Source organism: Pan troglodytes, chromosome 20 (genome assembly GCF_028858775.2).
Source record: "Pan troglodytes isolate AG18354 chromosome 20, NHGRI_mPanTro3-v2.0_pri, whole genome shotgun sequence".
In the NCBI taxonomy this organism is placed as follows: Eukaryota; Metazoa; Chordata; class Mammalia; order Primates; family Hominidae; genus Pan; species Pan troglodytes.
In genome coordinates, this window is record NC_072418.2 from 23378954 (window position 1) to 23395302 (window position 16349).

A 16349-nucleotide genomic window follows, 5' to 3' on the forward strand; every position below is an offset into this window, starting at 1 on the left:
CAGGGCCCAGGAAAAAAGTCACATCACCTGTGTGCTGGGCCCAGTGATGTGTCACAATGTCCCTTGGGGAATAGAGTTCAGGAAGGAGAGTCACATCACTTACATGCTGCATCCAGTGATATATCACTTTCCTGCCTAGGCTCTGCCCACAGAAGGCTTTGTGACAGATCTATGGGCCTGTAATCTAGGTCATTTCACTTATTTTGGGGGGGCCTTATGCACAAAAGATTGTGACATATTTCTGGGCACAGTATACAGGTGAGATGACACTCCTGCCTGGGCCTGGCCCACAGAAGGAATTATATCACTGCTTCCATCACCTAGGTGAGGTAACTCACCTCTCCTGCCTGGGCCCTGCCTACAGGAAGAATTGTGACATAACACTGGGCCCAGCACCTAGGTGATGTGACTCTTTTGCCTTGTTCCTTCCCACAGGTGAGAGTGTGACATACCTGGCCTCAACTCACAGCTGTGAAAATAACTCATTCTTGTGCCTAGCCAATAGGAGAGATTTTGATTCTCATAGATACATTTAGGGCAACTGGTAAGGTCCTGGGTCTCCTACTTTTATGAAGATAACAGAGGATTATGACACTCACACATATCATATAAAGCCCTTGAGTGGTACAGAGAGTGTCAGAACACAGGAGCAGGGCACAGTGGCTCACGCCTGTAATCCCAGCACTTTGGGAGGCCGAGGCGGGCAGATCACCTGAGATCAGGAGTTTGAGACCAGCCTGGCCAACATGGTGAAACCCCATCTCTACTAAAAATACAAAAATTAGCCAGGTGTGGTGGTGCATGACTGTAATCCCAGCTACTCAGGAAGTTGAGGCAGGAGAATTGCTTGAACCCGGGAGGCAGAGGTTACAGTGAGCCAAGATTGCGCCATTGCACTCCAGCCTGGGTGACAGAGCAAGACTCTGTCTCAAAAAACAAAAACAAAAACACAGCACTCAGATGAGATTATGACTCTCATATTCACACTCAGCTGCCAGAATTGTCACCCTCAAACATGGACACAGCCCACTGGTGAGGTCCTGGATCTCACAGGAGTACACAGTTGGAATTGTGACTGTCATACGTAGGCCTGGCCACAGGTGTGATGCTGACTCATTTCTGGACACAGCACACAGGGACAATGATGACTTTCATACCTGAACCCAACCAATAGGAGAGATGTTGACTCTTGTACCTAGGACAATGAGTAAGATCCTGGCTCCATACCAGCACAAATTTCCAGAGCAGATAGCAACTGTCTTGCACACTGTATAAAGCCCTTGGGTTACACAGAGTTTCATAACATGGCCCCGCACACAGAAGCGACTGTGACTCTCATATGCACACCCAGCCAACAGTAAGGATTGTCACCCTCTATCATAAAGCCACCCCGCTGTTGAAGTTCTTAATCTCACACCTGGATTCAGTCAAAAGTTGAAATTGTGACTCTCCTACGTGAATGTTTTCCACAGTTGGATAATGACTCTCAGACCAGGATTCAGAACACTGGTGAGGCTGTGACTCCTTTACTGAAACACAGTCCCCTGCAGGCAGGATTGGGGATCTTATGCACAAATCCAGCTAACCCTTAAGACTGACTCATGTACTTGGACCAAACTCACAGGCATTGACTCTCATACCTGAAGCCAGGACATGTGTGGAATTGTTAAGCTCTTCTCTGGACCTTTCCACAGATGTGGTTGTGACATATATCTTTGCCTAGTACCTGAGTGAGGTGCTTCTCCTGCCTGGGTCTGGCTCCTAAATAGGATTGTGAGATATACCTGGGCCCAAGCTCTCAGGTGATGTGACTCTCCTGCCTGGGCCCTGTCATAATGGGGGATTTTGCTATACTGCTGGACATAGTAGCTAGGTGATGTGACTCTCCTGTCCTATCTGGGCTCTGCTCACAGGTGAGATTGTGACACATCGCTGAGCCCAGCACCCAGGTGATATAGCTTTGCTGCCTGGGCCCTGCCCACACAGGGCATTACGGTATATTGCCGGGCCCAACACCCAGTAATGTGACTCTTTTCTGGGCCTTGTCCTCAGGGTGCATGGTGATATATCACTGGATCTAGCACACAGGTGATGTAAATCTCTTGCCTGGGTCTTGCCCATAGGAGATATTGTAACATATCGCTGGGCTCAGCACTCAGGTGATATGCCTCTCCTGCCAGGGCTCTGCCCACAGTGGGGATTGTGACATATCACAGGGGCCGACACCTATGTGATGTGTCTCCTTTTCTCCCTTGGTCCTACCCTCAAAGAAGATTGTAACTTATTGCTGGGCCAAGCACCCAGGTGATGGGACACTTCTTCCTGGGCCCTGCCCACAGAGGAAATTGTAACATATTTCTGGGCCCAGAACCAAGGTGGTATAATTATTTTGCCTTAGCTTTGCCCACAAAAAGGATTGTGACATATTCCTGGCCCAGCATCCAGGTTCTGTGGCTCTCTTGCCCTGTCTCTGCCCACATGTGGGATTGTGACATATCAGTGGGCCCAGAACCAAGGTGATGTGAGTCTCCTGTCTGTGCCCTGCCCACAGGGGAGATTGTGACACATTGGTGGGCTCGGCATCCAAGTGATGTGAGTGTCTTGCTTGGATTTTACCCTAAGAGAGTATTGTGACACACCTGTGGATGTGACTTTTCTGCTTGATCCCTGCCCACATTTGAAATTGGGGCCTACACCTGTTTCCATCACCTAGGTGATGTAGCTCTCCTTCCTGGTCCCTGTCCAAAGGGAGGATTGTAACACACCTGCTTCCAGCACCTAGGTAATGTGACTTTCCTGCCTGGGCCCTGCCTCCAGGTAATTGTGACATATACCTGAACCCATCTTCTGAGTTGTGTTGCTCTTCCTCCTGGGTCCCGCCCAGAGGGTAGATTGTGGCATGTACCTGGGTCCAGCACCTAGGTGATGTTACACTTTGCCTGGACCTAGAACACAAAAAAAGATTTTGACAGATTTCTTACCTCAGCACCTAAGATATGTGACTCCACTGCCTAGGCTAAAGCCACAAGTGGGATTACATAAAACTGGGCCGAGTACTGAGGTGATTTGAGCCTTTTTTAGGTCAAGTTCTCAGGGGGACTGACATATACCTGGGCTCAGGAATTAAGGTGATGTAGCTGTCCTGCATGGGCCCAATCCACAGAGAACACTGTGACGTATACCTGGGCCCGGCCCATAGGTCATGCGACTCTCTCACCTAGGTCAAGGCCACAAATGGGATAGTGACATATAGTTGAACCAAACACCTATGTGTTCTGACTCTCATGCCTGGCCAAAGTCACAAGGGGCATTGTGACATATACCTGGGCCCAGCACTTAGATGATGTGACTCTTTAGCCTGAGCCCACCCCACAGGGAGTATTGTGACACATACCTGGGCTCAACACCTATGTGAGGTGTATATCTAACCTGGGCCAAGCCAACAGAAGAGATTGTGACAATATGCCAGGGCTAAGCACCTAGACAATGTGTCTCTCTTACCTGGGACCTGCCCATAGTGGGGATTGTGACACATACCTGGTACCTAGGCTATGTAACTCTTCTGCCTGGGCCAAGGCCATAGGTGGGATTGTGATGTAGAGCTGATTCCAGAACCTAGGTGATGTGAATCTCCAACATGAGCCCAAGCAACAGGAGGGATTGTGACACATACCTGGGCCCAGTACCTAGGTGATGTGGCTCTCTTGCTTGGGACCTGCCAAACAGGGGACTTTAATATACCTGGGCCCCACATCTAGGTGATGTGACTCTTCTGCTGGGCCTCGACCATAAGAGAGATTGCGATATATACATGGGCCCAGCCTTCAGGTGATGTAGCTCTTCTGCCTGAGCCAGGCTCACAGGGGGAATTGTAAGATTTAGCTGGACCCAGCTCACAGGCAATGATGACTCTCATACCTGGACCCAGTGAAGAGGAGACATTCTGACTCTCATAGCTAGCCTTAAGGAAATAGGTAAGGTCATGGATCTCATACTTGTACAAAAGTCACAGAGAGGTTTGTGACTCTCAAGCATATCACGTAAAACTCTCAGGTGGTAGAGTGTTATAACAGTGCCCATCACGCAGGTGAGACTGTGGCTCTCATGCACTCCCAGTTGAAAGTTAGGATTGTTACTCTTACACATGGACACAGCTCACTAGTGAGGTCCCCAATTTTATAGCCAAACATACGTGACAGCTGGAATTGTGACTCTTCTATGTGAATCTTGACACAGGTGGGATGGTCATTCATTTTTGGACCAAGCCCACAGGCATGATCATGAGTCTCATACCTGGACCCAGCCAATAAGAAACATTTTTGGCCAGGTGCGGTGGCTCATGCCTGTAATCCCAACACTTTGGGAGGATGAGGTGGGCTGATTACGAGATCATGAGTTTGAGACAAGCCTGGCCAATATGATGAAACCCTATCTCTACTAAAAATACAAAAATTAGCCGGGCGTGGTGGCACACACCTGTAGTCCCTGTTACTTGGGAGACTGAGGCATAAGAATCTCTTGAACCCAGGAGGCGGAGTTTGCAGTGACCTGAAATCGCACCATCGCACTCCAGCCTGGGTAATAAAGCGAGACTCTGTCTTGAAAAAGAAAAAAAAAAAAGAAACATTTTGACTCTTCTGTTGGGCTTAAGGCCACAGGTAAGATCATGTGTCTATACCAGCATGCAGGTCTCAGGGAAGATTGCAGCTCTCATGCATGCTGTATAAAGCACTTGGTTGGTACACAGAGTGTCATAAAAGAACCCAGCACACAGGAAAAATTGTGATTCTTGTATGCATACTCAACCAAATGTTAGAATTATCAGCCTCACGCATGCACACAACCCACTGTTGAGGTTCTGAATCTCACACCCAGAAAAGTTGACAGTTGGAATTGTGACACTCATCCATGGATGGAGTCCACAGGTGTGATGGTTAATACTGAATGTCAACTTGATTGGATTGAAGGATACAAAGTATTTATCCTGGGAATTAAGGAGAAAATAACAAATTATCCCATAACATTTACTAATTATCTGAAGATAGATCCTCAGAAAATATATTACTGGGTTAAATGATGTCTATGTAAACTGTTCACAGTTACAGCCAGAGGACTTTCCAAAAGGGCTGTAGCAGGTCCATCGGCGCCGGCATTCTCTGATGCACCTGCTGCTCTGTATCTAAGCTCTCCTGCATATTACATTCTTTTAATTTTTGTTGTCAGTTTGTGTCTATATGGCAAATAAAATCTCATTGTCCCTTTCACTTTCAGTTTTTAAACTGACACGTTTGAGTCACCTTTCAGTTGTTTAAGACCTATTAAGATTTTCTCTTTTTTGAGTCATCTGCTCAGATCTTTGGCCCTGTGATGGGTATTCTCCCACCCTGGAGTTTTCCAGCATTTGCCCCTTTGCCAGTTCTGGGATTGTTGTAGTTCTTTCTCCAGACTCCCTTTAATATTAAAGAAAAAAAAGCAATTGGCCGGGCGCGGTGGCTCACGCCTATAATCCCAGCACTTTGGGAGGCAAAGGTGGGCGGATCACAAAGTCAAGAGATCGAGACCATCCTGGCCAACACTGTGAAACCCTGTCTCTACTAAAAACACAAAACGTAGCTGGGCATGGCGGCGCTCGCCTGTAGTCCCAGCTATTCTGGAGCTTGAGGCAGGAGAATCACTTGAAGCCGGGAGGCAGAGACTGCAGTGAGCCAAGATCATGCCACTGCACTCCGGCCTGGTGACACGGTGAGACTCCATCTCAAAAAAAAAAGGGGGGGGGGGGAGGATTTGCATGGGGAGAATCCTATGGAGGACCAATAAAATCTCAGAGAAATGAGCTCGACATAAAGCAAAGAAAATAGATTCGCTTTCAGAATTTTTGACATTTTTGCCTTTTTAGTAAATTATCAACACTTTGGAAATTATGTTTTATTTCAATATTTTTCTTTTCTTTGCAAAATAGGTATACACCCAAACTCACACAAACACAATTACTTACTCCATAACTCCTTTACTTCTAAGATTTATCCTTAGAGGAATATATTTGTATATTTTATCCTTGTAAAACAAGACTATCAGTCTGCATATATTTTGCAAGTCAGAAAGGTGACATGTGCAAAAAACAAAGTGGAATAAAATTTTGTAAATACTCATTCAATATTCAGAAATACATGGCTTTAAATTGTACTTTTATATAATCTTCATTATTACCATTATAATGGCCCTGTAGTTACAAAAAGAATAAAAATATTACCAATAGAAACAATATTCTTTAAACTGTTTGATGTTTAAAGTTATTGAAAAAAGGGATCCCTAAAAATGTTATTCAACTATGTTAACCAATAGTGTATTGTTACCATCTGTTACCTACAAGCTTCAGTTAGGTTGGATAGGTTAACACTGGTAAAAAAAATAATACTTTGTTCAATGCACAATAGTAGAAACAAAAACAATTATGCTTAATTAAAACAAATTAAGTTCACACAGAATCTAAATTTTTTTTTAATCCACTGTATCTTATTATTTTAATAAGCAATTGGAAAAACAACATGAATTGAAGATCTAAAATGTTTCTCCCTTACTATAATGCATGGAATCTTACTCTAAAAACCTACCCCATGTATCACATGCTGTTGTTAATCAACCACAAAGCACTTCTCCACTTAGAATCTCTTGATATATGTTACATTTCAGTGTCTATGAAAAACTACGTGAATGATGTTTGTCTAATAGAGATGTGCCTCTTATAGGTCTGATGAAGCAAAAACTAACCATGTGCTTTTGTATACACACTAAGAATGAAGGCATAACAAGTGATCTAAGAGTTGAATTGCAGCCGGGCATGGTGGCTCACGCCTGTAATCCCAGTATTTTGGGAGGCTGAGGCAGGTGGATCATGAGGTCAGGAGTTCAAGACCAGCCTTGCCAAGATGGTGAAACCCTATCTCTACTAAAAACTGCAAAAATTAGCCAGGCACAGTGGCAGGTGCCTTTAATCCCAGCTACTTGAGAAGCTGAGGCAGGTGAATCGCTTGAAGCTGGGCTGCAGAGGTTGCAGTGAGCCAAGATCGTGCCACTGCACTCCAGCCTGGGTGACAGAGTGAGGCTCTGGCTCAAAAAAATAAAAAAGAGTTGAATTGCATCAATGTTTGCTTTTCAAGAATTTTAATTTTTTAATGCAAAAAGTATGCTTTGAATGTAATTATAACTCTCCAGAAGAAAAATCAATCTCCTCCTTTTAAATGTACATACAAATAAATTAATTTTTTGGTAATTCTTTATAGAAACAAAGTCTTGCTGTGTTACCCAGGCTGGTCTCAATCTCGTGGGCTCAAGTGTTTTTTTTCACCCTAGCCTCCCAAAGTGCTGGGATTACAGACATGAGCCATGGCACCTGGACTTCAGCAATTTTCTAAGCTTCCCAATGACACAGTATATTGTAAAAATATACACAGTAGCCTGGGTGCGGTGGCTCATGCCTGTAATCCCAGCATTTTGGGAGCCCAAGGCAGGCAGATCACAAGGTCAAGAGATCGAGACCATCCTGGCCAACATGGTGAAACCACGTCTCTATTAGAAATACAAAAATAAGCTGGGTGTGGTGGCATGTGCCTGTAATCCCAGCTACTAAGAAGGCTGAGGCAGGAGAATCACTCGAACCTGGGAGGTTGCAGTGAGCCGAGATCATGCCACTGCACTCCAGCCTGGCAACAGAGTGATACTCCTTTTAAAATATATATATATATATACACATATATAATATATACATGTGTACATATATAATATATGTATATATTATATATATGCAATAAATACATTAAGCTACATTACCATAAGAAATTTGGTCATGTAGTGTTTAAATTACCTATCTCAATTTATATTAAAAAAACTGAAAATCGGGGCCAGGTGCAGTGGCTCACGCCTGTAATCCCAGCACTTAGGGAGGTCAAGGTGGATTGATCACCTAAGGTCAGGAGTTCAAGAACAGCCTGACCAACATGGTGAAACCTCATCTCTACTAAAAATACAAACTTAGCTGGGCGTGGTGGCAGGTGCCTATAATGCCAGCTACTTGGGAGGCTGAGGCAGGAGAATCGCTTGAACCCGGGAGGCAGGGGTTGTAGTGAGCCAAGATCATGCCATTGCACTCCAGGCTGGGCAACAAGAGCTAAACTCCATCTCAAAAAAAAAAAAAAAAAACCTGAAAATTTAAAAAAAAAAAATAGATTTTCTTACATTTAGAGAGGTACTTAGTGTTCTGATAAAGTTACTGAGTACAAATATCTCTAGAAACACATTTGAAACCATCACAGAATAGAAAGTCATAAAGTAGAAAACTCACATCTTTATCTGGTGTTCTTGCGATTTTGAAACCAAATTTCAATATCACTACTGCTTTCACACATTTCAGCAATGATGTAGAAAGGATTTAAAATAGTTTCATACAGAGTTTCTCTAAAAGACAAATAAGTCTCATGTCCCCCAATAGCAATGGAAGACCTGTCAGATTATTCAACCTCTTATAAACCATAAGATGGACTTCAGCTCTAAGTATAAGCTTGAAGGAAGATTAAATTAAAGTAGAATTCTTGGGGGATTTAAGACCATGGGACAGAAGCTGCCCCACTGTTTGGGTATGAGAAAAAAAATCAGGCATTTTAGAAACTATTTCCATTGGAGCAGACCTTCTTAAACCACATTTTATGGTCTGGCTTTCTTCTTCACCTTTGGACCTCAGCTGTGTCATCTTTCACTCCCACCTACCTAGGTGCTGGCTATGGTCTCTTGTCTTTCTAAATTCCAAGATTCTTTCCTTTGCTTCAAAGAGTTGATCAGGCCCAGATTAGACACAGCAAGACCTGACTTATTAGAAAAGGGGAACATGAGTTTTGCTGGATTCTCCAATTACCAGACTAGTACTTAGTACTGTGCTTACTAAAGAAAAAGAATATTACAGATAATGTAAAGTTAATATCAAAATACCTTTTCTTCGACAGAATCTTTAGAATATTTAGAAAGTATTTTAAATTTGTGGGTCCTTAGCTCACTACCCAGTAGTACTACTGAATCAAAAGCTGGTGGTGAAAATTGGATTTTAAAATATGAGCAACATTTTATGCTACTAAATTTCTATAATTACCACTAAACTAGAGTGAAGAATGTCAATCATTCAAGAAAAAAAAGGTTAATCTCAAAATAAAACATATTGGGCGGGGCACGGTGGCTCATGCCTGTAATCCCAGCACTTTGGGAGGCCAAGGTGGGTAGATCACGAGGTCAAGGGTTCAAGACCAGCCAAGACCACTGCACTACTTTTTTTTTTTTTTTTTTTGAGACAGAGTTTTGCTCTTGTTGCCCAGATTGGAGTGCAGTGCCATGATTTTGGCTCACTGCAACCTCCGCCTCCCAGGTTCAAGCGATTCTCCTGTCTTAGCCTCCTGAGTAGCTGGGATTATAGGCATGTCCCACCACGCCTCGCTAATTTTGTATTTTTAGTAGAGATGGGGTTTCACCATGTTGGTCAGGCTGGTCTCAAACTCCTGACGTCAGGTGAACCACCTGCCACGGCCTCCCAAAGTGCTGGGATTACAAGCATGCACCACCGCGCCCAGCCAAAAAAATTCTTTTTTTATACTAACAAATTCCCAAAATTTTCTAGACAGCAGGGATCTAAAACTATCCATTGAAAGCAAAATTATGTTTAGGAATACAGAGCATATTTTTATGTTTGTTGGCTTCTTGTAAGTTTTCTTTTGAGAAGTATCAGTTTATGTCTTTTGCTCATCTTTGTGGGGTTGTTTATTCTCCTTTAATTAATTTTTTATAGGTTCTGGAAATTAGACTTGTCAAATGCATAGTTTGCAAACATTTACTCTCATTCTGTAGGTTGTCTGTTTACTCTGTTGATAGTTTCTTTTGCTGTGCAGAAGCTCTTTAGAATAGTTAGGAAGTTGGGAAATTATCACTTTTTGTTTTTCTTGCTTACTTTTGGAGACTTAGTCAAAAATTCTTTGCCAAGGCCAATGTCAAAAAAGATATTTAGTAGGTTTTTTTGTAGGATTTTTATAGTTTGATGTCTTAAATTTAAATCCTTAATTCATCTTGTGTTAATTTTTGTATATGGCAAATTGTAGGGGTTCAGTATTATCTAGTATTTTTTTCCGCATACGGTTAGCTGGTTATCCCGGCACCATTTATTAAATAGATAGTCTTATTTCCATTGCTTATTTTTGTCAATGTTGTCAAAAATTATATGGCTGTAGGTGTGCAGCTTTATTTCTGAGTTTTGTATTCTGTTCCACTGGTCTCTGTCTGCTTTTATACCAGTAATATGCTTCTTTGGTTCTTGTAGCCATATAGCATAGTTTAAATTTGGGTAGAGTGCTGTCTCTGGCTTTGCTCTTTTTGCTTAAGATTGTTTTGTGTATTTATGCTCTTTATTGTTTTATATAAATTTTAGAATAGTTTTTTTAAATTATCTGAAAAATTTTATTGGCAGTTTGATAGAGACAGCATTGAATCTGTAGATTAATTTGGCCAATGGGGTCATTTTAATATTGATTCTTTTAATCCATGTGAATATAATGTACTTCCATTTGTTTATGTCATCTATGATTTCTCTTAGCAGTATTTTGTAGTTCTCTTTGTGATAATTGTTCACCTCCTGGGTTATATGCATTCTTAGGTATTTTTTTGTGGCAAGTTAAATGGGATTGAGTTCTTGATTTGGCCCTCAGCTTCAATAATATTGGTGAATAAAAATGACTTTTGCGTATTGACTTGGTATTCTGAAACACTACTGAACTTGCTGATAAGTTCCAGGAGCTCTCTAGTAAAGTTATTAGGGGTTTTTAGGTATCAAATTAGATAATCCATAGAAAGAGATAGTTTGACTTTTTTTCCCGTAATTTGGATGCCTTTTATTTCTTGTTCTTGACTGATTGTTCTGACGAGAACTTTCTATTATTAATATTTTGTCATTAAAAGTGAATAAAAATTCTATCACTCTCCTGCTTCCACTTCCCTTAACTCTTACATTACAGCCAAAAGAAATCTTTACATTTCTCATTTTATTACAATAAAAATATGTATTTTGCCAGAAAAATAAAACAAGAATATGGTTAAAAAAAACCCAAAACATATATCAAATTTAAAATTTTCTACAATAAAATAAAATCAATTGAAACATGTAAAATAAAAGAAAGCAGCCTGTAATCCCAGCACTTTAGGAGGCCAAGGTGGGTGGATCATGAGATCAAGAGTTCGAGACCAGCCTGGCCAACATAGGGAAACCCTGTCTCTACTAAAAATACAAAAATTAGCCAGGCCTGGTGGCACATGCCTTTAATCCCAGCAACTCAGGAGGCTGAGGCAGGAGACTCACTTGAACCCAGGAGGCAGAGGTTGCAGTGAGGCGAGATCATGCCTCTGCACTCCAGCCTCAGTGAAAGAGTGAGACCCTGTCTCCAAAAAAAAACAAAACAAAACAAACAAAAAAACAAAGTGCAGGTGAGTGCTTCAAACTGAACACCTTAGAAGCCCTAGTCCATTGTGGATGCACTGAAGCCAAGATTGTCACCAAAACTCAGTTCTCTGTTCTCCAGAGTCCAGGATCTGTAAAACTCTGCATTTAAAAAAGCTCCCAATGTTTTTCCAGGGGAGACTGTGTTCATCTGTATCCTATCTCTTCTCACCTTGATTCAAATCCTACCTGATCTAGCGGTGCTGTTTCTGGTTTTGAGCTTAGTTTTCTGTAATTCTCTTTCTTATTTGGATTGTGGTCTGGTCCTAGTCAGAAAGGAAGTTTAGGTGACTCAAATCTCTCTAGATCCAGAGTCCCATAGTCTATTCCCGACTTACATTTGTTGGTCATGTTCTTAACTAAGGCTGTTCAGCAAGCATCAAGAGTTAATGAGAAGAATACGGTTCCAAGGGATCATTACTACAATTCTCAAAGCCACCTCAGGGATATAAGCCATTTCTCATTCCCTATCTCAAAATAAAACCCTACCAAAGACACACAGCTTACTATCCCTCATTCCACCACTCTTTCTGATCTTAATATGAACAGCCCAAGGCCTTATCTGGCATTTGAGTGCATTACTCACTGGAATGGGAAGAGAGCACCTTGTCTTTTTTCAAATAGTTTCTCCTCCTCATCTAAGCTTCTATCTGTAAAAAAGATTTGTTGAAAATGGAGCTGGCAAGTGGGGCCTTGGATGAAGAGGTAGAGAAGATCTTGGTCTTCAGTTTCCCATTCCATGTTGAAACTCAAATGAAATGTCCTCTCTCTTACACATCCAGACTCAGAATGCAGGGTGTTATGCTGGACTTGCCTTTTATAAGCCCCTCAGCTGGGTACGGCTCACTCTTATGACAAGAAATTTATTTCCTGGAGACATTATGGCCTTCATAAGGAATGTTTCAGGTTGTGATTTACTGGGTACCTAGACACATAAGGGGAGATTTTTTTCAGGGTCCTGTCATAGCATCAAAAACCAAAATAACAAAACCAGCCAGGTGAAGTGGCTCACACCTGTAACCAAAGCACTTAGGGAGGCCAAGGTGGGTGGATCACCTGAGGTCAGGAGTTCGAGACCAGCCTGGCCAACATGGCGAAACCCCATCTCTACTAAACATACAAAAATTAGCCAGGTGTGGTGGCGAGTGCCTGTAATCTCAGCTACTTTGGAGGCTGAGGCAGGAGAATCGCATGAACCCAGGAGGTGGAGGTTGCAGTGAGCCGAGATCATGCCATTGCACTGAAGCCTGGGTGACAAGAGTGAAACTCTGCCTCAAAAGAAAAAAAAAAACCAGTAGGCATGAAAATTGAAAGGCAAGAGACTCATCCCCTTTTGATTTCTAGCCCTCTTTTCACCCAGAACTATTAAAAACCTTGGCCAGATTTTAAAATGCTAAATTAAACAGACCATATATTAACAGGTATATTTAAATTGTACACAAAAGAAAATTACATAAAGGCCAGGCACGGTGGCTCACACCTGTAATCTCAGCACTTTATGAGGTTGAGGCGGGCAGATCACTTGAGGTCAGAAGTTCAAGGCCAGCCTGGCCAACGTAGTGAAACCCCGGCTTTACTAAAAATACAAAAATGAGCTGGATGTGGGTGACATGTGCTCGTAGTCCCAGCTACTCGGGAGGCAGAGGTGAGAGAATCGGTTGAACCCAGGAGGCAGAGGTTGCAGTGAGCCAAGATTGCACCATTGCACTCCAGCCTGGGTGACAGAGTGAGACTCTGTCTCAAAAAAAAAAAAAAGAAAAAAGAAAAAAGAAAATTACATATACCATTAAAATTGTATACCTATATGTCACAATTTTTCAAATGCTTGGAAATGACATATCAAATTATAGTTGATTGCATTTGATAAATATACAATAAAATAAAATGCAGAACAACCAAACTCCAAATAGAATATGCCTTTGTCTCTTGAATGTTGAAGAGATAGTTAAATCAAATGTGATCACATTGAATTGATCAGATAGGAGCCAGTGCTAACTCAATCAACCACTGATTCCTAAGGCAGCAAAGAGCCCAGCTGGAGAAGGAAACTTCTCCTCTACCTCACCCTCCCTCAGTCATCCTGGGTGCTACATTGTCTTCTGTAGAATTTGCTCAGCATTCACTATCTGAGCTGACAAATTTGGCTAGATTATTATCACAACCCTAACACATTTTGGTTCTTTGTTCTTGTTTCTTTGTTTAAAATAGGCTGTGGATATAACTATTACATCATGAAACTTTTTTTTCTTTTTTTGAGATGGTGTCTAGCTCTGTTAGCCAGACTGGAGTGCAGTAGTCCAGTCTGAGCTCACTGCAACCTCCACCTCCCAGGTTCAAGCGATTCTCTTGCCTCAGCCTCCTGAGTAGCTGGGATTACAGGCGCCTGCCACCATGCCCAGCTAATTTTTTGTATTTTTAGTAGAGATGGGGTTTCGCCATGTTGGCCAGGCTGGTCTCAAACTCCTGACCTCATGATCCGCCTGCCTCGGCCTCCCAAAGCACTGGGATTACAGGCGTTAGCCACCACACCTAGCTTACATCATGAATCTTTAGAAACCCAGTATGGTACTTGTCTGGGTCTAGTCCTAAAAATAATAAACAGATCCAAAAAACTGTTGCAACATTAACCTTTGAAAGCTGCCTGTGATGATACTGACTCACTGACCTCCTTTCTCCTCAATCCACAGAGAAAGTGCAAGAACCACCAGGTCTTAGGGCACATGGCCAGGACCAGGAGGTACCCAGTGAAGTGCTCTAATATGGTCCTGTCCCACAGCCCCTGAACCAAATAAGGACAAGCAGAACCTGAAACCAAGGAAGGCTTGGGAACTGCAGACTCCAGGACTCTTTACTAAGACTAACAGGAGGAATGAAGGCAAAGATCAGATACCTGCACGGTTGAAACCGTACCCAGACTTTGGAATTTTAGTGTCTCCTTCTTTACTCTGTGTGCACAGCCCTCTTTAAGAGTGGAGAGAGAAACATAACAGAAATACATGAAGAGTCCGGGTGCGGTGACTCACGCCTGTAATCCCAGCATTTTGGGAGGCCGAGGGGGGCAGATCATGATGTCAGGAAATCGAGATCATCCTGACTAACACAGTGAAACCCCATCTCTACTGAAAAATACAAAAAAAAAAAAAAAATTAGCCAGGCGTGCCTATAGTTCCAGCTACTCAGGAGGCTGAGGCAGGAGAATCGCTTGAACCTGGGAGGTGGAGGTTGCAGTGAGCTGAGATCGTGCCACTGCACTCCAACCTGGTGACAGAGCAAGACTGTGTTTCAAAAAAAAAAAAAAAAAAATACATGAAGAGCCCAGCATACTCCCGAGTTCCTCTCTCAGGAGCTCATTCTATTCCTGGAGGATCACTGTGAGCAGGTGTATGAAGATACCTTGAAACTGCATGTGGCAGGCACAATTGCAGTAGATTACAAATGAAAGCCCATCTTGATTGGATATGAAGAAACCATGCAAGGATACTTGGAGTTGGGGGCTGGATTTGACATGAAGGCAGAAGACACCTTCACAAAATTCAAAAGACCTTCATTGCTTTCCTCACAGCAAAATATGAGCAAGGACAGTGCCCCTGCTGTTCCTTCCCAGGGTGGTGACAGAAAGTTGAGACACATACAAACACTTAGCGTAGTTTACTCAGCAAGCAAGAAAATCTTGGAAGGAAGATTCTACTGCAGAATTTGTGCAGCAGATATGAACTGAAGCATCAGCAAAACTGAAAAGTAATGAGAGAATCTGGTGGCTCTGAGGTGTTTTTTTCCCTTTGTTTCCTGCTTAGTTGCTCTTTGTGGATCCCCTGACTTGTTTTACTCCTGTGCCCTTTATGAATGAGTGATGATCATCTTAAAAATCAGGATGTTCGGCCAGGTGCGATGGCTCACGCCTGTAATCCCAGCACTTTGGGAGGCCGAGGCGGGTGGATCACCTGAGGTCAGGAGTTCGAGCCCAGCCTCACCAACGTGGTGAAACTCCATCTGTACTGAAAATACAAAAATTAGCCTGGCTTGGTGGTGTGTGCCTGTAGTGCCCACTACTCAGGAGCCTGAGGCAGGATAATCGCTTGAACCCGGGAGGCAGAGGTTGCAGTGAGCCAGGATTGCACCACTGCACTCCAGCCTGGGTAACAGAGAGAGACTCTGTCTCCAAAAAAAAAAAAAATCAAGATGGTAAAAAATATTTTTCATGTATGTGTACCTTCCTTTTTACTCTTCTTCTTCTTCTTCTTCCTCTTCTTCTTCTCCTTCTTCTTCTTCTCCTTCTCCTCCTCCTCCTCCTCCTTCTCCTCCTTCTCCTCCTCCTCCTCCTCCTCCTTTTTCTCATCCTCCTCCTCCTCCTCTTCTCCTTCTCCTGCTGCTGCTGCTTTTTTGGATTCTTCTGCTTCTGTTTTCTTTTTCTCTTTGCTATTATGTACATGCCCACCAAGAACATGCTAGGTATGGGGATTTCTGCACAGATGCTCAAGTGTTTTATGAGATGCCTTCTGGGAGGTAGAATCCTTTATGTAAGATCATGTGTCTTTCCACGCTTGATACATATTTTTAAATTATCTTTCAAAAGGTAATTGGCCATTTATACTCCTTACAAGCATGCACAAAACAGCAGGTTTCCTCTGATAACATAGAGACCGTATTAAGGAACATTTAAATTTCCAAACTGATGGTCACACAAACTCATATATTTTGTAATTATTTTTTAGCCACCATTAAAGTTGGATGCCTCTTTATGTAGATAATGACAATTTTTACTTCTTTTACTGTGAAATGTTATTATAGGTCCGTGTCTTTTTGTAATTAAGTTTGTAATTTTGCTCTTAAT

At 42.5% G+C, this 16349-nt stretch overlaps 1 long non-coding RNA gene across 1 annotated transcript; it reads left to right on the forward strand.

The window, feature by feature from the left end:
* Positions 1-3617: 3617 nt before the first annotated feature.
* LOC129137977 (uncharacterized) lies at positions 3618-15268 on the forward strand. Its single transcript, XR_008540862.1, has 2 exons — positions 3618-3974; positions 14206-15268. It is a non-coding gene; the product is annotated as an uncharacterized LOC129137977 (long non-coding RNA).
* Positions 15269-16349: the final 1081 nt, after the last annotated feature.